At 43.5% G+C, this 27,096-nt stretch overlaps 1 protein-coding gene across 13 annotated transcripts in view; it reads right to left on the reverse strand.

The window, feature by feature from the left end:
- Positions 1-26,588, reverse strand: part of LOC129825980 (myocyte-specific enhancer factor 2C-like) — a 93,601-nt gene extending 67,013 nt beyond the window's left edge. For 2 of the 13 annotated variants that reach the window (XM_055886181.1, XM_055886180.1), the window contains exon 1: positions 14,600-15,083. The gene's annotated coding sequence lies outside the window, so the exon portion shown is untranslated. Of the gene's footprint in view, positions 1-14,599; positions 15,084-26,392 lie in introns of those variants that run through there. The other 11 variants (XM_055886185.1, XM_055886184.1, XM_055886178.1 and 8 more) reach the window with 10 other exon arrangements.
- Between the last annotated feature and the right edge of the window lie 508 nt (positions 26,589-27,096).

Genomic DNA, 27,096 nt, shown 5'->3' on the forward strand with positions numbered 1-27,096 from the left:
ATGGTTTTTGCGACCGCACTTGAAGAAACTTTCAACTTTCTTGAAATGTTCCGTATTGACGGACCGCCATGTCCTGAGCTGTTATTTTTATTTTATTTTTTTATTTTTTTTATCCCCTTTTCTCCCCAATTTTCGTGGTTTCCAATCGCTAGTAATTACTATCTTGTCTCATCGCTACAACTCCCGTACGGGCTCGGGAGAGACGAAGGTCGAAAGCCATGCGTCCTCCGAGGCACAACCCAACCAAGCCGCACTGCTTCTTTAACACAGCGCGCCTCCAACCCGGAAGCCAGCCGCACCAATGTGTCGGAGGAAACACCGTGCACCTGGCCCCCTTGGTTAGCGCGCACTGCGCAAAGCCCGCCACAGGAGTCGCTGGAGCGAGATGAGACAAGGAAATCCCTACCGGCCAAACCCTCCCTAACCCGGACGACGCTAGCCCAATTGTGCGTCGCCCCACGGACCTCCCGGTCGCGGCCGGCTGCGAAAGAGCCTGGGGGCGAACCCAGAGACTCTGGTGGCGCAGTTAGCACTGCGACGCAGTGCCCTAGACCACTGCGCCACCCGGGAGGCCCCGTCCTGAGCTGTTCTTGCCATAATATATAGGGCTATCTTCTGTATACCAACCCTACCATGTCACAACACAACTGATTGGCTCAAACCAATTAAGAAGGAAAGAAATTTCACAAATTAACTGTTAACAAGGCACACCTGTTAATTTAAATGCATTCCAGGGGACTACCTCATGAAGCTGGTTGAGAGAATGCCTGCATGCAAAGCTGTCATCAGGGCAAAGGGTGGCTACTTTGAAGAATAAAAAATATATTTTGATTTGTATAACACTGGTTACTACATGATCCCACATGTGTTATTTCATAGGTTTGATGTCTTCACTATTATTCTACAATGTAGAAAATATTAAAAATAAAGAAAAACCCTTGAATGAGTAGGTATGTTCAAACTTTTCTCTGGTACTGTATGTTGGTTATGCTATGGAAGGGGATGGGGTGTTTGGAGGCAACGATGTAGGCACGGATTGGATCGGATCGCAGACTCTGACTCTGGAGTGTGGAGTGTGTGTGCGTGTGTGTGTGTGCACGTGTGAATGTGTGTGTGTGCGATTGGGGAGGGGTTTCAGGTATACTAGGTCAAGTCAGCCTTTAAAAAAACTGGCATGGCAACCCTCACATCAGGCTCCCATGGTAACATTTAGGCCACTAGAAGCTAAATGCTGAGAATAGGCAGGCTAGACTGCTACTGTAAATGGTCCAGGATATTTTTACCAACCTCCTTAACGGACAGAGCCTTGAGCCAAAAAGCTTCCTCTCTGTGACTTCGGATCGAGGCTTGATGATTCCCTGTTGCTTGTGTTGTATTGTATTATCCTAAATTAGGTATAAATACGTCAACCATTCCTTTGCAAGAGTAATGTGATATTATTTCAACACGCTTTGCTCAAACTACAGCAATGATGAACAACAATGCTTTGCATTCCTATTTGTGTAACATTACAGTGGCATTGTGTATCTCTCTCTAACAGTCTGGCTGATCTAAAGCGAGAGCCACAGCCTTGTACTGAGACTGTGCACAGCGTGGAGGTCATTTGCAAAGAAGTAGAAGGTTGCACACTTCAACAAGGATGTCCTTCATAAATTCAACCTTCTGTTTTTTTTTTAAGTCCCTGTGCTCCATAAGGAAACCGAGTAACCTAGATCGCAGAGCGGAGAGAGAGGAAGAGGGAAGAGAGTCGAGCAGAGAGAGAGGAAGAGGGTAGAGAGTCGAGCAGAGAGAGAGAGAGAGAGGGTAGAGAGTCGAGCAGAGAGAGAGAGAGAGAGGGTAGAGAGTCGAGCAGAGAGAGAGAGAGAGGGAGGGAGGGAGAGGGAGAGTCGAGCAGAGAGAGAGGAAGAGGGTAGAGAGTCGAGCAGAGAGAGAGAGAGAGCTCTGAAAAAATACTGATTCTGATACCCCACCCCTCTGATCCCTTGTTCCCTCCCTGGCTTATCGGAAAATACGTGATCCAGTCTGCTAGCATGATGTCACAGTTCCTCTTATTTTTTCTGCCTACCGCAAGCTGATTGGGTTGATTATTGGTCAGCATTGTTGCCCTGTTGACGTTGCACATCATTAAACTGCAAATGTTCCAGTTAGTGTCTGTTTAAACAAGACTGCTGTAATGTTTCCGGGTAGTATCTCTGTAACACACGCACACATGCCAGATGCACGCGCACGCACACACACACACACACACACACACACACACACACACACACACACACACACACACACACACACACACACACACACACACACACACACACACACACACACACACACACACACACACACACACGAGACACACAAAGAGTTTGAATGTCCCCACATCAGTAATTTAGGTTGTACTACAACATATTGTTTCAATTCAGAGTTGGCCAGAATATAGAGTAAAACATACAGAGAAACAAATACAAAATGGACACTTTTAGCTTATCTAATTGAATGAGTATGTGTATACGTATATTTAACTCTCCCCACAATCATATCAATTACATCATAAACAGGGTGGATCGAGCCCTGAATGGTGATTGGCTGAAAGCCGTGGTATATTAGACCGTATACCATGGGTATGACAAAACATTTATTTTTACTGTTCTAATTACCTTGGTAACACGTTTATAATAGCAATAAGGCACCTAGGTGGTTTATGGTATATAGCCAATATACCATGCCTAAGGGCTGTATTCAGGCACTCCGCATTACGTTGTGCATTAGAACAGCCCTTAGCCGTGGTATATTGACCATAAACCACACCCCCCCATGCCTTATTGCTTAAGTATATCAATGGTATATCAACAGAGTTTGAAAGAAAAGCTCAATCCATGCCCAGTAGCTGAGCTGCAGCCTGCTCCTACAGCCCTCTAAGCAACAGTGGGGTGTGTCTGTGAGGGAGGGAGGGTAAAGTTTGTGTTGAGTGTGGAGAGCGGGCGGGCGGGCGGCATACCTACAGATCACACTTTGTTAGTGGAGCTGAATGAGGCTGGGAGGCGGCCCCTCCAAGCCCAGACCCATGCCAGAGCCAGGCCAAGCCTCTCATTAGACGGCGGCTGGGTGCCGCGCTCCTGTTTGGAGTGGTTAGGGGGACCAGCGAGGGGCTGGCAGCTCCACCGTACTCCACTCCCCGCACCATCACAACCCGACCTCATCAAAGACAGCGCTCGTAATTTGTCACAGAAAGCAGCGAATTAACATATGTTAGGGGAGGAGGGAGGACAAGAAGAAGAAGGGACGAGAGGAGAGCAAGTGAAAAATGATAGTGTATGATTAAAGAGCCCGCACAGCTGCACAAAATCAAAAAGGCAAAAAGAGGTTTGAAAGAGACCTCAGCCCGGGTGATCTGATAAAGCTTACTGCTACTTAACCCCTGCTAGAGAGGAGGATGAGGAAGAAAGAGAGAGAGAGAGAGAGAGAGAGAGAGAGAGAGAGAGAGAGAGAGAGAGAGAGAGAGAGAGAGAGAGAGAGAGAGAGAAAATGAAAAGAGACAAACAAATATTAAATTACTGCCGCATAGCTACACATCTTGGCAGAGACACTCGTCTTGTCTCTGTATGTGACTATAGCAAAGGCCACTGTATCACACATAGATGGCCCCTCTTGCCAAAAACCCTACTGCCGCTTTGGCCAAGCCCTATTTTTAGCCCACAGCGCACCATGAGAAAATCTGTCAAGGTACTCCCCCTCCTTTTTGCCTCACCAAGTGATACTGTATATGCTGTAGCAAGGCCATTTTTAGTTAACTCTTGCTCTCAACATACAAGAGATTTTCTTTCTCTTTTAATTTCCCCACCAGAAACTTCCATACAACTTCTTTCACATTATGTCCTCCTTGCTTGCTTTCAACTCCTCGGGTTCTTGAGCTAGGTTTCTTTCTGTGTGTGTCGTTGTTGTAGGAGTAGCGTGTGATGTGAAGATGTGTGATATTTTGCCTTGTTGTTGGATACCGTGGCAGGCTGCATGCATTAGCACAGCACAGTGAGGCTCTGCTCTGTTCTCTCCCTCTCTTGTCTCACTGTCGCCGCGCCGGCCCTGTTTCTGTAGCATGTGATCAGAAAGGGTGACAGCGAAGTTTGGTCTTTCTCTGACGTTCCGCTGACGATCTGTAGATTCAACCGTATCAAACTAAAAAGGAAACGTTTAATAGTGCTTTCAGAAACGTTCTTTCATGTATTTTGACTGTTATTCTGATCCTAATTTCCATCTGCACTGAATGAAAACGGTTTCTTGAGACCAGAGATGAAAAGAGATAAGAAAACAGCAAATGTCTAGAGGCATATATAAATCATGTCTGTGTCTTATCCTTGCCATCAACATTTGTTTGTTTCTTATTTGGGAAGTGAAGAGCTAGCTGAGTAGGGGGGGATTTGGTTCACAAGGCTCAGCTCTGGTCCGACCGTACAGAACAGTGAAGACGCTGGCTGCTTAGCTGGAGTTCCCCCCTCAAATCCCTCAGCTCGGAGCACAGCTGCACCGTTCACATAACCTCGCCCCCCATCCCCCCCCTCCCCCCCCTCGGATAATGACAGCAGAGCACGTCCCCTTCGCTAACCAACGGCTTTTTCCACTTCACACACTCACACTGGTGGGCACATATCTCTCCCTCACTCTCTCCCTCTCCTTCTCTATCTCCGTTCCCTCCCTTCATTTTCTCATAGTTTTGAGTTTTTTTTCTTCTCCAGCTTGAGAAGAATTTCCAGGCCACATGACCTCAAGAATGGGCTGAGAATGATGAAGGATCCTCCTCCCCCTCTTCTCCCCATGACCCACCCAGTCCAGTAAGCGACCTGTCCCAGGGCTGTGTGTGTGTGTGTGTTTGTAGGGGGGGAAAGGCAACTCTGGGCCCCTGCCGCTCCTGCTGCGCATTATCCCAAATAAACAACTCATTACATGTGTACTTAACCGAGGGGAGCTAGCGAGCGTCGGAAGCTGATCCCTGTTATCGTTCCCAGCGTTTCTCTTCCGATTAGAATAGAGGGAAGAGGAGCCCAGGAAGGTAGGCAGCTACCCCGTAGAGGAGGAGGAGGAGGAGAAGTAAAAAATATGGAGGAAGGGGAGGAGGGGAGTCAGAAAAGGATTATGAATTTACTTCCGGCAAAAATTAACAAGAGCTTTTCCTTCTTACTCTTTCTCTCTTCCCGCCTCTCCCTCGTTCTCTTCGCTCTATCTCTCCCTCTTCCCATCTCCCTGTGGAGTTTCGCTCTTCCTTGTTTTCGACCATCTGAGAAGTGGGTCATCGACAGGCTGCACGGCATCATTTTGAAGAACAGAAAAAAACGGTCTGTTCTCTGAGAATAATCATAGCCCCATTATCATATTAAGCTGTCAAAAGCACTTTAATAACAGTCAGTACTATTCCCTTCAGAAAAGAAAACACTGCTCTATTACTTGATTGTTACTAGTGAGGCTTGCCAGCCCTGGCTCTCTCTCTCCCTTCTATCTCTCTCTCTCTCTCCCTCCTATCTCTCTCTCCGTCCCTCCCTCTCTCGCCTTCCCTCCCTCTATCTCTTCACAAGGATGCCCTAGTTAATATAATAATGGGCCCACCATTAAGAGGACCACAGTGCACAGTGCTGCTCATTTAGAAAGAGAACAATAACCTGAGGTAAGATGCCAAAGGCAGGGATGGTATGTGTAATGGAATTACTCGCATTGCGTGTGTGTTGTCTATCTAGATCTCTACCCTCCCTTTAGAACTGAGTTAATTACTCAGAGGAAGCCAATTCGCTTCTCTAAAAGGCGTCCTATGGATGCCCTTTGCAGCCGGGACAGGGTGAAGCCCCCTCTCTCTGGAGCCAGGGTGGGGGGGGGGGGGGGGGGTTCAAGGCCTCTTTCTCTCGATCCTAGGGAGGCTATGATGGCTGCATGAGGGTAGGACCTCGGACCTCCAGGGATAACTGAGAGGCAGCGGGAAAAACCAACAGAACTAGTATTTGTCCACTCAGCTCAGATCACTCAACATCATTAATTCAAATTACGCGGGGGCACATGCGGCCCGGCTCTTACTTCCACCTTGACTGCTGCCTAACCAAACTGAACATCACCAGCAGTTAACAGAAGCGTGATAAATATTAATTAAATCAATTCAAAGATTGATTCCATGCGTGTCCTATACTGTATATGGGAGGAATTTCAACGAATGTAAAAATCCTTTAAAAACGCCCACTACATTTGAGACCTGATCACCCACTGACGGAGTGCAGTGTGAAGACAACTATTTCTAAAGGGAGACAAAGAGTGTCTGTGAAATGAAATTAACATGACAGGTCTGCATATAGATGGCAAATAACAGTGAGGACATCGCGCCTCCAGTTTACACACACAGACGCAGTGGGTGTCAGAGAAGACTGCTCCAGCGCAACCCATTTTACACTCCTCTCACGACACCACCCTCACAGCCCGATACTGTCATCACTGCCGATAGTCTCAACAATCAGAGAGACATGCAATTATCACCAATTCACTAGCCTCATTTCCCCAAATGTCACCGTATTCGACCACGCTCAAACCTACACTCTAAGACGACGACAGCAACGGTAGAGGAATTTCTCATTGGCTTGACTTTTCTCACACCCTCTATGTGAGTCCTATCCTGTTTGGTAGTCCCCCAGGGGGCTGAACTGGAGTAGCCCAGCGAAAGAGCACTGTAATGGGGAGGGATGTGACGTAGAAGCCCCCAGAGGGCCTGTGGAGGAGGGCGACCAGCACGGTAGGTATCCCCCCACACTTCCTCAACTATTTATAAACCATGAGCCCAGCACAGTGCCAAAAAAAAGACTGGGGCCATTTTTATCCCAAACAATACCGCTCACACACACACACACAAAAAACACAAACATGCTGTATAGAAAGATAGATAGGTACAACGATGCCAAAATCAAGAGAATATAACACTATGACCCTAACTGTTAGACCATTAAACAAAGCGATACACCCCCCAGACAAAAGGCAATAACGAGGCAGGGCTATTTCGGTAGGGAGCACTACTTAGGAAGTGTGAGCCGGGTGCCAGTATTCCCCTTAGTGGAGCCTGGGTGTCACTGCAGCTCTGTTCCTATACAAACACTCATTGCTCTTCACCTCCTGCCCTCCCTCTTCAACCCTCTTTCCTCATCCCCTGTTTTACTGTCTGAGCTGACACACACAGATACACAAAGTCACCGTTATCTATCCTGTTGCCGAGTCATTTTACCCCTACCTATATATACATACATAGCTACTTCAATGACCTCGTACACCTGCACAATGACTCCCTGCATACAGCCATGTTATTTTGAATCTTTCTCATTAACTCTGCATTGTTGGAAAAGGACCCGTAAGTAAGGATTGTCCTTGTTAGTCTACACCTGTTGCTTACGAAGCGTGTCACAAATAAAATGTGATACACACACACACACACACACACACACACACACACACATAGAGGAGTTATTTGTTTTTCCACCGGGCTGGTCCACAGTGGCAGCCAGGCGAAAGCATCCACCAGCAGAGCACAGAGGGAGGTTGGTGTTGAGCACAAGGCCCCACTCTGCCCAGCAAAGCTTGAAGTGAAGCGCCAGGCTGAAGTTTGGAACAAAGTGCCCCTCATTCATTATACATGAAACGCCACACTGCAAATCTCCTGTCTGATACTCTCTCTTCCCATCCATCTTTTCTGGTCCCTCCTTCTTTCCCTGTCTCCTTTCTTTCGCTGTCACTTTCTCACTTTCTCCAGACATTGTGCATCTACAAAGTGTGAATAAAACGAATGACATCACGAGCTGCACTTAGGAAGAGCCACTTTCGGAAAAGTCGATATATCAAAGCAAACAGCGAGCTGGACAGAAAACCCTTAACAAGTGAATAGATATAGAGAGAGACAGAGAGAGAGAGAGAGAGAGATACTGTATTTATATGTCATTTTCCGTGTCCGTTCCTACCCCTCCATGCCAGGCGGTGACACCCACACATTTTTCTCTGTAGACTTGCACAGGAAAGTTACACAATTTCATACGATGGAGCACACTTAGCCTAAATGCATATTTCAGTGGCACAAATTCCTATTTGGCACTATGAAAACTACCTGCAATCTCGCTGATAAAGTAGATTCATTAAATGTGAACTAAAGCTTCTAAACATATTGTTGAATTCAAGAATTATTACCGTAGTATAGAAAATAATCAAATAAAACCTGTTTCATTTAATAAAGAAAATGAAAAGCATTATTACTGAACCTTATAGCGTTCTGGAATATTGACTTGCTGAAATCCTCATTTGACTCTGAACCAAATTAGTTTCTGAATATGTACCTTTCTGCGTGGCACAGCTCAATAAGTTATATTTACCTGTTATTATTAATATGTTGTGAAGTTTTTTAAATTTTTTCGAATGCAACAAAAATCTACCAAAAAAACCTGGAAAACATCCTAAACGACTTCAGACATTCAAAGTGTTAAACTCCTTTTAAAAATGGAAACACTTTGCCAATTGTTTGGAACATGGCAGTAGAAAGGGTACATTCTTCAAGACGGTCAGTGTTGTCTAACATTGAGCAATACAAATAGACTGCCTTCACAGCTATATAACACCCAGATGAAGTCAGCTTTAGGAACGTGTCTGTCTCTCTCTTTTATTCTCTCCCCCTCTCAGTCTCTCTGCGTCTCTCCCGCTCTGTTCCTTTTTCTTCACCCCGGCACTGAGTGTTCGAGACAGCCCTGTACGAAACATTCTTTCAAGGCCGGGCCCTGGTCTGGGAATGGCACAGATGACAGTGGAAATCAACAATGTTGTGGACTTTGGCAGGACACTGCCTGGGTAAAGCTGTGTGCTCTGCAGAACAGAGGACTCCAACTGAGTACTTCCTGCTTCGAGATCTAGTGGTTACGGAGCTGTGGCTTGGGGACATAAAATAACCTGGAGCATTAATAAAAATGCACACTTGATAATCAGCTTGGATCAAATATTATTAACATTTATATATATCAGTCAACGATTACAAATCAACTATTATAACAACATCTATTTTTGTTGTTGTAACTGCACAGGGTGCATATAAGGAACTACACCTCTGGCTCCATTGTAAACACGGAATCTTCAAAAAAATACCCATTAGTGAGCTGTGAAGCATTGCGGCAGGCAGAAGGCAGTGGCGGCAGGCAGGCAGCATTGGTGACAGCGGTGGGCTTTCAGATGGATGTCAGAGTACATGAGGCCAGGGCACAGAGGAACCTCTGTGTGTCTTACCGGACCATGTTTCAGAGTGACTCGGCTATATTGCAAGGGTGACAAAGATAAATTACAGCCACTGGAAAATATTTGTGCACTTTTTTTAACCCCTCCTTTTTTTTTCTTGTCATTGGGTGAATTCCAACAGCATGCCACACCAAAGGGGGAGGTGGGACTTACGTCTGAACAGTGAGGGAGAAGTCGTCCCTCGCTGCGCCACACCACGGCAGAGACACAGGTCAGCCACTGTGTTTTATAATGGAACATGCCTTCCATCTCAGAGTTTATGTGCACCACGAGCAAACAACTCACCCCTCTGACCCACCCCAAAAAAGGATTTGGAGTTAATTCCAGTTTTATTTCACACCACGTTTAGGGCAGGTAAAATAGACCCTTCCAGATCCAGGCAGGCTATATTTGTTTTTTTGGGAGACTGGCTACCCATGTACAGTACGAGGTGTCTGGATTTCGTCTGCAATAAGTCAGCTATTTAAAAAAAGATGTACCACAGGGAATCTTTTATTGAAAGTAAACATATAGAATCTAAATAAAACGTAAAGTCTTTAATGCCTTATGTCTGGCTTTTCTAATTCCTGAAGGCTACATTTTACTCACACACTTACATATATGAATACAGTAAAAGCCATTCATATCTACTCTAAACGAATACCACCCAGGCTCATAATATAATTGTCAAACTTACTGGACGCATCGCGTACTGTTTAAAATAAATTCCCTATCCTTCTCTAAATGTTTCTCTCCCTCTTATCACATCCAATCCTCCTTTCTCTGTTGTCTTCTTTCCTCCTCTCTCAATCCAAATATTCAAGGGGGGAGGTCTATATGGTGAGCTCCATATGTGGGTGTTTAAGGTGTATCTTAGCCTGGCCTGTATGCAGTTAAAAGCTAGAGCTGGTGACATGATTAGTGTACGTGGTCAGTAGCGCTAAGGTCTGTCCATCCTGGTCCTGTCCTGCCCAGACCACCCAGCGAGCAGCTGCCATGATGACCAGGCCTGACAGGAAACAGGAAAAAGCAGGCCGGAAGTCCTGTTAATCTAGTCTAGTTGACCGTTTGGATCCCAACACATCTCTCTCACACGTTATGAGATGAATCTACTCACATATTTCTGCCCAACAGACAGAAACAGTTATTCTTTCTCTCTCTCCTACACGCTCTTCAACCGTGCCAATCTCCTAACTATTTAAATTCTGTCTCCTTACTTTCTCTTCACAACTGTTTGTTTTCCCTCAGTTTATCTTTCCAGCCCTCACAATGACACTTTCTTCTATACCATTCCTTTTTCCAGACGTCAATTCCTCTATGTGAGAATGAAAGAAAACAGAAATACATACATTTTTATTTAAATGTGTACCAACAGACACAAAAAACTTAGACAAACAAACAAACAAACACGCACACGCACACACACACACACACACACACACACACACACACACACACACACACACACACACACACACACACACACACACACACACACACACACAAAGACTTGCACACAAAAGGAACACCAAACACAAAGCACAGCACAGCACAGCTAGAATTCTACTTTATGCTGAAATATTCTAAAATGTGTTTTACAATACAATTAAACATCAAAGCATGAGCTATTCCTCTGTGATCTTTAACACCCTAGTGAACAAACTCCACACACCCTCTTCCACTTACAGTGCTGAGGAAAAGTTGCTGAACGTCATGGCTAATTACTAGATAGAGACAGAAGACTGCATCGTTATGTGAACCAGGACACGCTCATATCTGCATTCAAATACATCATAAACCATTCAAGGACTACATTATTTCCTTGTGCTTATTTCTTAACTGTATTAATAATTGCATCTTAATAAAGATACTGAGACAATGCTTGCAAAAAACACAACCACCAGGGAAAATATGTCTAACACATACAGCAGTTAGGAAAATAAAAGTGAGATCTGCACTAAATTACTAAATAAACAGATACTGAGGTCGGCTCGGATACTTTTCATGAGCTCTAAAAATGGTGCAAAAAGGAAATAGATAACAATATTCCTTCCATACCGAGCTATAGAGGGAACACCTGCCGTAAAATAAACACGGGCTCATACTGAAACCCGGCGAGTTACCCGGCGAGTCCTGTGTACTGTACGATTGAGTTCCTAGGTGTATGATCGTTACGTTTCCAGTGGGAAAAGGACGCAAAAAATACAAAAAGTAACTTGTGAGAATATGATGTAAACTTTAATGTGCCCGCCACATCTGAAATATAATTGCTTCGTATATCACTCACTTCTTTCAGCCTATGGGTTTAAAGAGTACTTCAGTATCTACCACCAGATCTTGCAAACCTGCAATCTGCAAATGAAAGTGTTTTACTGAGCAAACTCTGCAAACCCCTTCCGAAACATTTGCAACCATTGCAACAAAAATAAATACAACTTTAAAGTACAGTAATACGGGCTATTAAACTATTTACTTCAACGTCAAACGCATGTGATGTTTCTATTTTATAAAAATGTTTTCATGGATGTACTTTTTCCTACGTTAGGGTGGTAGCCTATTTTGAACCATGCCTTATATAGCATATGCTCATAGGTATCAATGTCGAGACCATTCCCTTCAAACCTAAGCGACCAAATTTAGCAGTCCTTTTTAGAGTTTATGGAGCATGCTAGTGTACGCCTTAAATCAAGCACTCTTTGACAGATTCCCTTATTTCACTGAATGCCAACAGTGAGCTGAATTCTCTCAGGTCACGCTGTTGAATATCAACCAGTAAATCTTCTCTTTATTCATAAATTACTAGTACAAAGCAAAAATATAACTACACTGGGCACTCAGAGGAGGCTGACGCTACTTTTTGGGATTATTGCAAAAGCATTGATCCTGGCTCAAAAGGTGTCCCTTCACTTGAATAAAGCTTTAATGAGGCCCTGGTGTACGGCAACGTGCCCCGACAATTGGCTCAATGCGCTGGCCAATCAGAGTGACACGTGACCCCCTAATCCCTCTTTGTGAGAAGGGTAAAAGCGTGTTGTCACTGTTGGTTTTGTGAATCGGCAGCCAAAATCCCCAAGGATTTGTTAGGAAGGACAGGTCTGAGAAGAGTCAGAGAAACAAAGCAGCGTCGGGGAGAGAGCGAGAAAGAGAGGGAGAGAGCGAGCGAGAGAGAGAGAGAGAGTATGTGTGTGTCTCTGAGATTACACAGCTTGGCTGAGAGAGTCCTCTGTGTGTAATCGTGTGTCCACATGCGAGCGCTCACCTTCCCTCTGAGCAGATTAACCTAGCGCTCAATCCCAAGAGAGCAACAGGCGAGCGACACACAGAACAACTTCATTGATGGTGGGGGTGGGAAAGAGTAGAGTATAGGCGTGAGCGTACGTACATTACTCCTTGCCAAAGACAATTTCACCTCTATTTTTTCACAACAGAAAGTCAAGGACATTGAGTAATCCAGAATACAACGGAGCCTCAAATATCAACCAAACAAATCACACTTTACTGAAATCTAACTGAGCTACTATAACTAATAAAATCAGAGACATTAGCCTTGCACTGAGCTGTGCTTGTATTTAGTCACAAAACAACCCAGAAGTGGTAGGAACACTAAATGCCTCTGGATGTGGCTGTACTTTTCCAGGACGTCTTCACAATCACGTCCTTCACTCAATTACTTTTCACAAAAAAAGTAGTTAAATAAAGTTGAATAGTTTGCAGAAATCATGACATTGAGTAAATAGTTCAGTTGCATCTCAAATCATGATACTAATTTATAGTAGCATATAAAAAGTTGGATTATATTATTCATCTTAAATATACGAGTGAATACAATTATAGTGTGCATACGATCTGCATTTGACACACTCAGTCTTAGCTAAAGCCTATACACACTGTTTCCCTATGGTAACAGAAATGAAAAGTACAGAGCCACAATCTAACATGTGAAACGTGCCTTACTCTATGTGCAAATATCTATAAGGGGTTCTATGCCAAAATATGAATGCAAATGTATTTTACATTTCTTAAAAGCAATGGCAATTGCCACAGGTTATTTGAGGTAGTGTTCCCTGTCCCACCCTTTATGACAAACTCCAATTAGCCTGGTAAAAGAGATGGGCACATTTCAAGACAACGGTCTGACAAAAAGTTAACAGAACATGTCTACTGTACCAAAAGCTATCAATATCGATATATTTAATTTATAATATATATTTTAAATATATTTATTCAATCAATATAGAGCCCTGATTTACAAGCACCATCTACACTCTACACAGCTGAATAAGTGACTTATATTTCTGATGGGTAGAAACGGCCACGTACTATATCTTCCTTAACTCCCAAGAAGACAGACAAGCTTCAGTTTGACAGAATAAGCTATCTATCCTCCACAATTTAGCTACATTGCTTGAGAGCCTTACTTTGCACCATTAATTAATTTCCAGAGACTGAGTATAATTCCACATGGACTGACTGTATATTTTATTAGACTGTGAAACTACACATATAAATACAGTAGGGAAGCTGAGTCATTTGGCCCGGCAGTAATGTCAGTTAACAGGTGTGAATGTGACTTATTGTACACTGTTTATACAAACAGTAAGGTATAATAACTAACCCTCATCTTGATAATATGCCAGCAAAGCATGTGATGTTGAGTTGGATTCATTCAGAATTCTTTGGAGAACTTTGTCGAAATGTAAAATGTGTTTAACTCATACAAGCCTAACTTTTGACAAGTTGAATTTAACCTAGAAAATGAGCCGCACATATAAGCCTACACTTATTTCATTATTAACAGTCCATACTTTCCTAATTTCCTAAATTGTGAATGTTATTCTGGGTTGTGACCCGTTATAAATGCACAGGCTTCAGTAGATTCACACGCGACTACCGGTACATATATTGAAAATAATAGGCCTATACGAATATTTCAGAGTAATCATTTTTAAATACTACATAATACAAGTCATATACCGAGAATATGAGTCGCCCTAGTAGCCCATTGTGCGCCTGTTGATACGGTGTTGCGATATTGTGGGAAATAAACACTTCAAGGTCAAAGCACACAAACAATACCACAAGACAAACCTTGACTCTCGTAAATAGACTCCGTAAAACGCTACTTGGCTGCGTGTAGCCTATAGGTCTGGAGGTACAATGGTCATGGTAACGTTGTATAGTTTGTTGGGAGGCAACGGGCTTCAAAATCGCGCTCAAGTGTACCGGTGATGTCAAACTGACACATACGAGTATAAATAAAGAGCCCTTGCTGCTTGAGATATAACGTGTCCTCTGGATATGACAAAAAAAATTATTATAGATGTAGTAGCACGTTACTCACTTTATTATGCATGAAATCTGTCCGGTAAGTGCGAGATACCACAGGCAGTCTCCGGCTGTGTCGTCCGGCCGAATGACAGCGTTGAGGAAGCCGTTGCGTGCCAAGGATGGACTTCGCAAAGACGCACTTAAATCCAGCACGGGCAGGAACGCAACATGAAAAAGAACCGTGCCGAAAAGTCGCCTATTTGTGTCTAAAATGACAACAACAAAAAACTAGTCGGTCTCTCGTCTGAAAGTGTATTTGAGGACAGTGAGGATGGTTGCTTGGTCTCCAGTGATGTGTCGGCGAAAGGAATGGGACGGTTAAAGCCGTGGACGTCTGTAGCTGATGATGTTGTGAGGGCTGTTTCTGATCGCTCCCACAATCCTGGTCGAGTCTCTCCCTCACCCTCTCTTAGCGCGAGGAGAAATAATCGGTTTTACTCCTGAAAGGGGGCGGGCTCACATTTCCCAACTACTTTAATGAAAGAGGCATAGCAATAATGCATTACTATCTCAAACCTGATCAAGAGGACAGACAATTAAGCACTGTGAAGGGACTGTCAGTGTATGATTATGCGACTATCTAAATAACCGTGGAGGGTGCGTTTTCAACTACATCAAATTCAAGTGACCAAACTGTTGTTGTTGTCCTTGTAATATATTCTATTAACTTTACGCACTGACATTAATTCAGCGCTAAATATAGTTGACTTGAATCTGTTTTTGTTTTTTTAATCGGATGTAGCATAGCCTATAGGCCTAGATGAAACAACCACAGTACTACTACTACTACTACTACTAATAATAATAATAGTAATAATAATAATATATTGTTTCAATTTGTCAAAGGATATTTTCTAAAAACATTCAAGATCTTTGCATAAGTAAATGTTTCTGTGAGAAAAGGCAATGTTCTGGATCTACAAGAGCTGTCCTGCGTCTGCCAATCATTCTCCAGGCCCCAGTTATCTCACAAGATAAGGCCTGACACAGACAGTAAGCATGAGGAAATTAGCAAGTGTTATCCCCCAACCAAATGATTTGAAAACATCCACTCTATTAGTGTGAAGATTACAATAAAAACAGCAAGCACGCCTCTTCAGATAAGACAGAGGAGCCAAACATATTTGTGAGATGATCCCAGATAGGCCTGGTAATACCAGGACTCTATTATATTCAAATGATCTGCATCTCAGCCTCAAGTTTCCTGAATAGTAGTTGGAAAAAGAATCATCTTCATTTCCCCTTTGTGTCAAAAGTCTACCTGGCCATAGACTAGCTTAGCATTATTAACCCCTGTACAGACCTTTCCACCTCAGTACAATACAAGGCAAGTCAGAGAAAAAAGGAGAAACATGAAATCGGACATAAATAAATCAAGCTTGCTAATCTGCTTGACGGGCGGACATTACTGCCTGCAACTGAAGCCTGTGGTGTCCGATAACTCGGGATACCACCTTCACATCACGTGACCCTTTCATCTTTAATCACATTTCCTCTGGCTAAACCCCAGAATAATTGATAGGCTAGAATGTGTTAGACAGAGTAGGCCCATCACAAAACATGACAGTTATCAATGGCAGGCCGTGAAGCTCAGCATGCTGAAGCTGTGAGACCCCCCCCCCCCCCCCCCCACACACAGGTCACATAGTAACTCTAACATATCATATCACTTTGTATAGGATAGTTGGATCTGAGTGTTAGGACGATCATTTGTGGAGCCTTGCTCACAGGGTGGTGCCGTGTATTTTCATTGTGTCGTGTGTTGGGGGTTGCTGCGGATTGACAGACTGTACAATTCAAGGGGGATCGTACCCACCACATTCGCCATTCCTTCGTTTTCAGTCGTCAAACTCCGTGCACCTTTGTGGTGTGTGTGTGTGTTTGTAAGTCTGTCAGTGATTCATCAGAATCCATCAGTGTTTGAGGTCGTCTACAAACGGTTGGCACTTGGAGAGATCAGAGGATAATGGTAATCAGACTGGGAGAATCCTGGGCAAACCAGTCACTTATAGAAGAGTAGGTGTGAGATGCAATGACTATATTGAACGTATACAATTATTGGGAAAGGTGACCTAAAGTGGCACGGATCTAGAGGGAGGAGTCTACGGTAAAGAGACTTGCTGAGTCCACGGACACAAATGACTGAACTTACGCGAAGGTGTTGCAAATTAGATGTCACTATGGCTGCACAGTCAATGGCCTCTGGACAGTATGAAAATAGTGATAAAATAGTCCGTGCTCTGCATCATTGGCAAACACTATGTGTATGTAACGTTATCATATCATTTATATTGGATAACTTTATATAGGGATTGAGTTATTATAGCACTGATCGTATTGCAGAGAGGCGTGAGACTGATCGGGTCAGCACATCTAGCTGAGTCTGTTTCGTCTTGTGGGTGTACAGTTACTGACAAAATGGTACAAATCTGATGACATTGTTGTGCCACTCTGTTTTCATGTGAACAACAGTTCCAGGACATTGTTACATCTTCTCATCTCCCATTCTCCTCATAGTCTTTGTCCTGCCTTGTAAAGAGATTGACTTGCTAGTTCCCTAAACTAGCCTGACATATCCTTATGGCACGCTGATAGCAACCCCTACACCCTCTTTTATCTCGCCACCCACTGGAATGTTGAATGTTGTCCGTTAATCAACTAACCGTATTTGAGTAAATCTAATTCAATTAGTAATGCGTCATGTCATCTAATTGAAGCAGGGTCACGGAGCATAATATACAGCATTCCTTTGCTTTTAACATGGCCCGACAGAAGATTTGGCTAATTTACTATTTTGTGTACAACAGCATATAGACCTATATTTCCCATAAAACGACATGTAGCCCGCCCCTGGACCCCACTGTCCCATCCTGACACACTTATATTGTGGCTTCCCTCCCTTTGCCCGCCCCCCCCCCCCCATTATGAGAAATTCCCAACCTGTACATGTTTATCACTTTAAGGGAATTGATAGTCACATGAATATAATGTACTGTTTGCACAGAATGATTATGCAATTTGAAATATGTCACTCTGTATATACACTGTAGGCTTTTGGTCGAATGCAATTTCATGAGGTTTGGCATGAATTGTGCATAGAGGAGATGAGGAAAAACGACGACTGGTTGTGAGTCAAACACACAAGTGCGGTCACGGATATTGATCTTACTCAGATCGTTTTTAAAGAATTCTCTGGCAGTGACTTTATAGCATGTGACACATAATAGGCTGCCTGATGTGTGTGTGTTTTTGTAATGGGTAGAAAAAGGGGAGCCGGTCTGCCTTTCATAAGAGCACTGTAAACACCAACACATTTCCTGGGCAAACAGGAACAGCCCAGGCCAGGTGTAATCTGTTGTCGATCATGCTCATGTGAAAACACAATCTGCCTGTCACAGTTGATAAGGTTGTCAAGCACTCAGTCCCACTCCAGAGAATCAGCTTAGCGCTGCTGTGACTTATTTTAAGAGGCTTCCCATTGTTGGTGTGTAACAGTCTCTCTCTGTCTCCTATTCCGTAATGAGTTGGAGAGAGACAGGTGTTATTTTGACATTGGCTCGATTTTACATGATGAGGCCAAATGCATTGTAGTGACCTACAGGCTAACATCACACAGGATCCATAGGTCTATAGATTGTTTGTGTGTGTGTGTGTGTGTGTGTGTGTGTGTGTGTGTGTGTGTGTGTGTGTGTGTGTGTGTGTGTGTGTGTGTGTGTGTGTGTGTGTGTGGGTGTGGGTGTGGGTGTGGGGGTGGGTGGGTGGGTGGGTGTGTGTGTCTCTGCGTACCACACTACAATATCCGTTACTGTGCTTAAACAGTAGCGGAAGTGCCAGAGATCTCTAGATCAGTCCACCATATGTACTGGCTATTGATCTCATGGAAGATACACCAATACAATACTCACTGCACAGTGCACAGGAGAATATTCAGAGACAAAGATAGTGCATATCAAAGATATACTCTGTAGGATCTTTCTCTTCCCCTCTTCTGCAGTATTTGTGTAAGTGATCCAAAGCATTACATTACATATAATTTTGTCTGCCTTATTAATAAAGCCCATAATGAAACTCTGAAGGCAATATCATTAGTAATTACAGTTGTAGAATGATACCACTGTACAGTATAATTAGAAAAGCAACGGCAAGAAAGACCCTTTTTAATTAACAGATTCCATATGCCCTTATGCAAGACAATTGTGTTTAATATATATTTCTGTGCACAATGAAAATAGTTTCCCACATTTCCAGGGTGAGATTTTTGACAACATCGTGCAACCAAGTGCATTTGCACGTGGTGAATTATGAAACGGTTGTGTGGCGCTCACTGTGTACACTGTAGGAATTGAAAAGTCAGAAAAATCAAGTATCAGCAAAATATCGAAATATGTTTTGGTTTTTCCCCTCTCTACAGGAAGTGAGAAACGGTTCAGTACTACTAATGGATCAGAACTACCAATGGTTCAGTACGGCCTACTGGTTTTCCAGTCACCCTCTCTGGCCTGAGCTACTGAATTCACCCACAGAAGCAGTGAAACGTTAGCAGGAGACACATGGTGATTATACTGTACTGTGTAACCCCCAGACCTACAGGCCAATACAGGGCTCAACCAGCATTACTATCTTTCTTTTACTGCCCGACCCCCTCACTATTCCCCCCACCAGCAGTGGATCAAGAGCACTGTAAAATATCCCTCCATACAATGCAGAGATCCAGTCTTTTTCCCTATTCATTGCGGCAGTACTTTATTTTATTTCCCCCGTAAAGTCCTAAAGAGCTTTCATTTAGCTAGAGGCAATTTTCTGGGTGAGGCATGTATAATTACATTTTTTTGTAGGCCGAAAGCTACAATACCACGACGCAATGCACATACAGTGGTAACATGTTCACAATTGTACTTCTCAATGTTATAAGCGCATTAGATGTCTAATTCATTCGACATAGTCGACTGACTATCATAGGTGCACGGGAAGGTTTTTCACAACTTTTGCTTGGCGATTGGTGAAGTAGTGGTGAAATCGTGACAGAGCTTCGCCACGTGGGAGATACTTTTGGTAGCTTGCACGTCGTCTCGTTCAAACAGCGGTCCGAACACTACACCTCTGACACGTTATGGATGAGGCACAAGCAGTAGGACGGGCTCTTCCTTTATTCCGCCTGACACTTCTGTCACCCCACAGGAATGAGGCCCACGGTCGTCTGACTGTGTTCGCTGGCTGGAACTACTGCTATTGGTACTGAAGGGTGAGGCCACCATTGGGGACGTGTTGGGTCTTCACCTTGAGATAACCACCTTCTACCCTGCTCTGCCAAACTGTTCACTACTAAACAAACGCTCCAAGACAAGACTTGGCTGGTCATTATGTAGATAAACTCATTCCTTATTCAAATAATGATAAGATAATCATTATGGGTTTCCCAGGGTTTGATGTTGAAAGCTCAAAGTATTGTTATATCCTCCATGTGGAGACCAAGGCACTGTATGTTGAGTTATTATGCAGTTATAGGTGCTGTCTATAGGGGAGCCATAGACCCTTGTCAAAGCTGATTCCTTTGGCTTAGCAAATGAGCTATGCATGGCATTGGCCAGTGAAACTTATGATGATTCATTGTTCAACTATCTAACGAGAAACTACAAATTATATTATCCCACACAGTTTTCTTGTTAATGGAAGGTATACATGTCATTGCTACATCTTTGTTTCAAAGGATTGTAAAATATTAAGAACACATTCCTTTGTAGATAGCGTCACACAGCCTCATTAATAGTGCTGAATATTTAATCAACACATGAAGTTTTAATATTCACATAAACTTCCATTTGCTGTAGCCCTTCAAGCTGCTAAAATTACAAATGCTGACAGGGACAGTCGTCCCTGCTTCCTAAACTCCTCTTTTCTTCTCTTCAGAGAGCGCCGGATTGCTGTGGTTTCACTCTACATTTCAGTCTTTCACTCAAAGTTCCCTTTGTCTCCAGATGACTTCATGTGAGAAAAAAGAACAGCTTCTCCCTCGCTAATGATTTTTCCTCCTTTTGAATGGCTGGAAAGTAATTCACTCCTAACTGCTCAGAAAACGGGCATAGTTATTTTATTGTTTCAGCCCCTCTATAACAGAGCCTGTATAGTGGGGATGCCAACGTACCATTTTCTTTCTCCAGTGGAGGGGTGCCAACCAGTGTTTCCTGAGGCTGAGCAGAGGCTGTACCTGACAGATGTTGTGTGTTACCCTGTGGCAGTGGAAAGATCACACACGTGATCTGACATTTCAGCAGTCATGGTCATACTGTGAATATTTAAACGATCAAGGTAGAGTATTATCGTTGTTAACATAAATCCTACTGCCGTAAGGTAAACCATATTTAAGAATCTGACATGATCATCATTTGTAGTTTGAGCTGTTATCATACAGCATATACAAGACGTTTACACAGTCTGAAAGCTCTTCACCAGCTGCTGAATTCATTTATATTATAAAATGATATATTTGCCCCTGAAGTATACATGCAATTAGGCATGCTGCACACACACACACTTGTGTACAGTACATGTATACACTTACGTAACACAAGTGCACACCTTGCTTTAGCACCATAAGAGCTGGTATACTGGGCAGAAGAAGAGTGGTGTAACAGAATTGGTTGATAGGTTAGGGGGTGTACAGTGCAGTATGTGTGTGAGTGGGGATGGGCCCTGTGGCGATATTGCCCTACTCCTTTGGCACGCTACAGGGGGAAAGAAATCCAATCATAAATTATTCAAATGAGAACTGAGAGTCCAGGCCACTTGCGTGACAAGGATGTCCTTCCACCTAGGTCTTGTTCAGCCTGGGCTCCAGGACCTCTCACTACTGTACCCAGACCTTATCTAGGGTCAGTCCATACGCAAGGCTTTGGGCCTTTCAGAGACCACCAGGTTAAAGTGGTACAGCTGTTTGTGCATCAGTAAGGCTGGGGCCTAAAATGAGGGCATGAGGTCTGGACACGGGAGAATAGAACTGATCATTTCCATGACGACCATTACACAGCACAACTACCTACAGCAGCGGTGACCTCCACCCATTCTCCTGACTACTTAACATCGCTCGGCAGAACTACGCAGCATGTATCTCCCACATACAGCAACTGACGCTGATAACGTCTAGCTGTGAAGCAAAGCAAATGGAAGTCGATGTGCTTTAATGTGAAACGCAGCTCTAACATGATCCAGTAGGCCCGGCGACCCCCGGCAAAGGAAGACACAGTGTGGCAGACGCGAGGCGGCGTCTAAATCTCTCTGTGCCTCCAGCGTCACACTTATTCTTATTCAGACGCCATCAGACAGGAGGCAAGCCACTGAGATTAGCTGCAGATCAAAAGGCTTGCTGCCTCGCGTAGTGCGAGCACCATTAATGTTTTGTAGATTTAGGCAGCCCCAGTGCACTGGCACTCTATAGGGGCGGCAGAGAAACCGAGCGGCGTACTGTACAAACGGCACCGACACTGCTCAGGGGGGTAGACTTAGACTGGAAAGGTATTTTTCATAAACGAGGCCTGACTGCCGCTGGGACGTGGAAATTTGAAATGAAATAATAAAGCGAGTAGAAGAGAAAGGAAAAAAAATACTAGGCCCTTTACTGCAAGCAATTACAGTGGAACAAAGATACTTGTTCTTTCTATGCCTTTGCGATGAAACTGCTTCCATGTGTATAATACGTCTTGGTTCAGTGATCATTTATTTTGAATATGAAATGCACTTTCTACGATAACATGGCTTGTGTATCCAAAGATCATGGCGTCCGGATCAGCAATATCCAGCATAACAATGACAACTACTGCAAAGCCATGTAACAAGAGCAATTAAAACACAACAGTAGCTATGGACGCCTATAGATCCCGCTTTCTCCGCAATCTATTTTCTACGTAAGGCTTAATGTAAATCCAAACAAGCATATCGATTGCACCAGACTTATAAAATGACCAGTGTAATGTGCTCAAGTCTAATCTCTGTAATCAAGGTAGCCACGTTTAGATACAAACAAAGACCTAAATACATGCTTATCTTTTTGCTGTGATTGTCAGGTTTACTACTGACCCCACAATAAGCATAATTTGTCGTTACTGATAGAAGGTCAATTTGGAGTGGATCAAGACTGTGAGAAGCTTCCAAGAGGATGGGTAGGTACAGAAAAGCGACACAGGAAATGGTACAGTGTGGTAACGAAGTGACAGGATGGGGGTGGTGGTTGGATGTTCAAAGGGAGAGAGATGCCTGTGTAAGAGAGCTCGCCACCCTGCAGAGAGGGTCTCCTCAACTCTTGATCAAAGCGGTGGAATTTGGTGGCAAAAAGTTTGTAAGAGAAGAGCGATTATTGTAAACTGGTTTGAAGAGATGTCTCCTCTCTTCAGGGTTAATGTTAAGAGGAAAAAAGGTTGTGCCTCACAATGTATGCCTAAAACCTACTACTAAGCTATATGAAATTGTTTTAAGAAGGTCATACCAATGATCATTTTTCTATTTGATTTAGAATTTTAAGATCCCTTGAAGTATCAAAAAATGATATGAAAAAAGTATTTGATGGAAAATCATCTGTACCAACTTCAGACGTTTTTGGGGGATCGTAGAGCAAAATGGAAAACACCACATAGTGTTCATGAGAGTCTCATATTTCCATAGAGGGAGAGTCTCATCTTTCCATAGAGGGAGAGTCTCATCTTTCCATAGAGGGAGAGTCTCATCTTTCCATAGAGGGAGAGTCTCATCTTTCCATAGTTTGTAGGCCAAACCGTCCGGACACTAAAGACGGTTTAGTGAGAAGACCGATTTTCGGGATGTCTCATGGTCTGACAAACATCGCTCTAGCTCTGTCACCTTTCACTGCCGATGCGGAAATGCGATGTCCTAAAACAGTTGATTGATGCAAAAGAATACAGATATGTCTAGCTTAAACTGACAGATTTTTGTGGGGATTTTTATATTATGCTAATTTCGATTTCCGCGGGGGCACGGACATCGACTCTAGGTTAACACTCTATATGACTCTGAGTTAACCCAATCATCATAAGAATGGTACAATGTATACCATTATACAAATGTACATTTGTTCATTTGCAGTAATTGTGTTATTATTATTATTGTTATTATGGATATTATTAAATTGTTATAATATACACTGCTCAAAAAAATAAAGGGAACACTTAAACAACACAATGTAACTCCAAGTCAATCACACTTCTGTGAAATCAAACTGTCCACTTAGGAAGCAACACTGATTGACAATAAATTTCACATGCTGTTGTGCAAATGGAATAGACAAAAGGTGGAAATTATAGGCAATTAGCAAGACACCCCCCAAAACAGGAGTGATTCTGCAGGTGGTGACCACAGACCACTTCTCAGTTCCTATGCTTCCTGGCTGATGTTTTGGTCACTTTTGAATGCTGGCGGTGCTCTCACTCTAGTGGTAGCATGAGACGGAGTCTACAACCCACACAAGTGGCTCAGGTAGTGCAGTTCATCCAGGATGGCACATCAATGCGAACTGTGGCAAAAAGGTTTGCTGTGTCTGTCAGCGTAGTGTCCAGAGCATGGAGGCGCTACCAGGAGACAGGCCAGTACATCAGGAGACGTGGACGAGGCCGTAGGAGGGCAACAACACAGCAGCAGGACCGCTACCTCCGCCTTTGTGCAAGGAGGAGCACTGCCAGAGCCCTGCAAATGACCTCCAGCAGGCCACAAATGTGCATGTGTCTGCTCAAACAGTCAGAAACAGACTCCATGAGGGTGGTTTGAGGGCCCGACGTCCACAGTTGGGGGTTGTGCTTACAGCCCAACACCGTGCAGGACGATTGGCAAATTCGCCACTGGCGCCCTGTGCTCTTCACAGATGAAAGTAGGTTCACACTGAGCACATGAGCACATGTGACAGACGTGACAGAGTCTGGAGACGCCGTGGAGAACGTTCTGCTGCCTGCAACATCCTCCAGCATGACCGGTTTGGCGATGGGTCAGTCATGGTGTGGGGTGGCATTTCTTTGTGGGGCCGCACAGCCCTCCATGTGCTCGCCAGAGGTAGCCTGACTGCCATTAGGTACCGAGATGAGATCCTCAGACCCCTTGTGAGACCATATGCTGACACATGCACATTTGTGGCCTGCTGGAGGTCATTTTGCAGGGCGCTGGCAGTGCACCTCCTTGCACAAAGGCGGAGGTAGCGGTCCTGCTACTGGGTTGTTGCCCTCCTACGGCCTCCTCCACGTCTCCTGATGTACTGGCCTGTCTCCTGGTAGCGCCTGCATGATCTGGACACTACGCTGACAGACACAGCAAACCTTTTTGCCACAGTTCGCATTGACGTGCCATCCTGGATGAACTGCACTACCTGAGCCACTTGTGTGGGTTGTAGACTCCGTCTCATGCTACCACTAGAGGTAGAGCACCACCAGCATTCAAAAGTGACCAAAACATCAGCCAGGAAGCATAGGAACTGAGAAATGGTCTGTGGTCACCACCTGCAGAATCACTCCTCTTTTGGGGGGTGTCTTGCTAATTGCCTATAATTTCCACCTTTTGTCTATTCCATTTGCACAACAGGATGTGAAATTTATTGTCAATCAGTGTTGCTTCCTAAGTGGACAGTTTGATTTCACAGAAGTGTGATTGACTTGGAGTTACATTGTGTTGTTTAAGTGTTCCCTTTATTTTTTTGAGCAATGTATATTACTGCTAGTGAATTGCCTGCTGATGGGCCATCAACAGTTGTCTTTAAACTGATTTCTGAGTTAGGCTCCCAGAACATTCCCACATGCCCAATCGGCAATACAACAATGACTTCCTTAAATCAAATGTCTGAACAAAAAGTTTAACAAAGCCATTCAGCATCCATAAAAATCTAACTAAACTTTTGTTTGTATATGGAATTCTTCCTGGTTGTTTTAGGATGTTTGCCTGCTATTGAGTACATTTGTGTACCCCTGCCTTCATAGAGGTAGTTGGTTCAATATCAACTCCCTTCAGTTGGTGTAATATGACACATTTCCTCTTTGTTTCACATTTCAGTGTGTAATATCTTACTTAGTGTTAATCTGTGTGACAAAAATTGATATTGAAGTATGCAGCAGCCATTTAGGTAGCTACCTTGCAGGTGTAAGCCATTTGTAAGGAAAACAGCATGTTGAAGCCAGGCGCTTTTCACTCACAGAGGATTTCAGATAGCGCAATGAGGTGTTATTAGCAATTAACCTTAGGATGATCAATAACCCAAACTGACTGAAGAATTAAAACAAAAAATACAACACAGTATTATTATTATTAAGTTCTTTAGCTAGTCAATCCTTTTGTCATGCCTTAGAGAATTAAAAAGTAGACATATGTAGCTACAGGAGCCTCGATTGGTCATTCACTCGCACAGAAGTGATTGGCGACAGCTGTTTGTGACTGCCCGATCTCCAACGTCAGTGTTTCTCAACCCTTAAGATTTCCCATCCACGTGGTTCTCTGGCACGCACTAAGTGTATGTACCGCAGGTAAAAGAACCTAGTGTCAATTATCTGCCCTTGTCCGTCCATATGGGTTCGATAAACACAACAAAATTATTGTTTCACTTTTCAATAAAGTCAAAATGAATAATTTACTAACAATATGCGAAGACTATATTACAAGAGAGTTAGTTGTTTGACAGATTTATTGATGGTGGCTTGGAACATGCCATCATCCACTCTATGGCAAAAAAAGAGTACCACTGCCAGAACCTGATTTTTCCACAAGCAGAAAGTCACAGTACACCATGGAGAGGAAAAGGGGAAGGTGGGATTGTGCTCTGTAAACTCACCCGTGCCGTTCTTTGCTTCTCCAGGAAGTATCACCCTACAGAACCAATTGAAGGCCAGCTCAATCAAACAGTCACAAGTGGGGAAAAAAGAGATATATGTTAGAGATAAAAGTAAAAGAAGAGTAAAAAGTGAACTGAAAAATAAAACAAAAAATGTCCTGCATGTATAAAAGCCAGACCAGCTGGCTTTGAACAGAAACCCCAGTTTAGGGTTGTGTTTTGCCGGATCTCTTTCAAACACTGAACTCAAGAGTTGTTCTGGCCAAACCACCCCATGTCCCCCTTCCCCTCCAGCCGGTCCACCTGCCTCAGTCACTCCTGAGTATATTTAGCCCTCTGAGGGATCAGTGACACCCAGACCTTTGTCAGCGGTGGCATATATTCGCTAGATTATTGCCCCCAAAATAATATTGCCGTCCAATAAAGGGGGACAAAAAATAAAACAAATTACAGTCTTGTATTTTTTAAATAACCACAATGTTCAGGAAACAGTTAAATGAATACCTGATCAAATCATCCAAAGCAGCAAGAAGAAAGTTGAAGAAATGAAATTTGCCTTAGTATCAACTAAATAATCATAAAAGAAGAGTTCAGAAGAGGAAGAGTTCAGAAGAGGAACTTCTTTTCACATGATTATTTTCCAGTGACGAAATATTACAATCTCAAAATCTACCAATATTGAATGGTACTCCTATATTATTTCA

The sequence above is a fragment of the Salvelinus fontinalis genome, chromosome 28 (assembly GCF_029448725.1).
Source record: "Salvelinus fontinalis isolate EN_2023a chromosome 28, ASM2944872v1, whole genome shotgun sequence".
NCBI lineage: Eukaryota > Metazoa > Chordata > Actinopteri > Salmoniformes > Salmonidae > Salvelinus > Salvelinus fontinalis.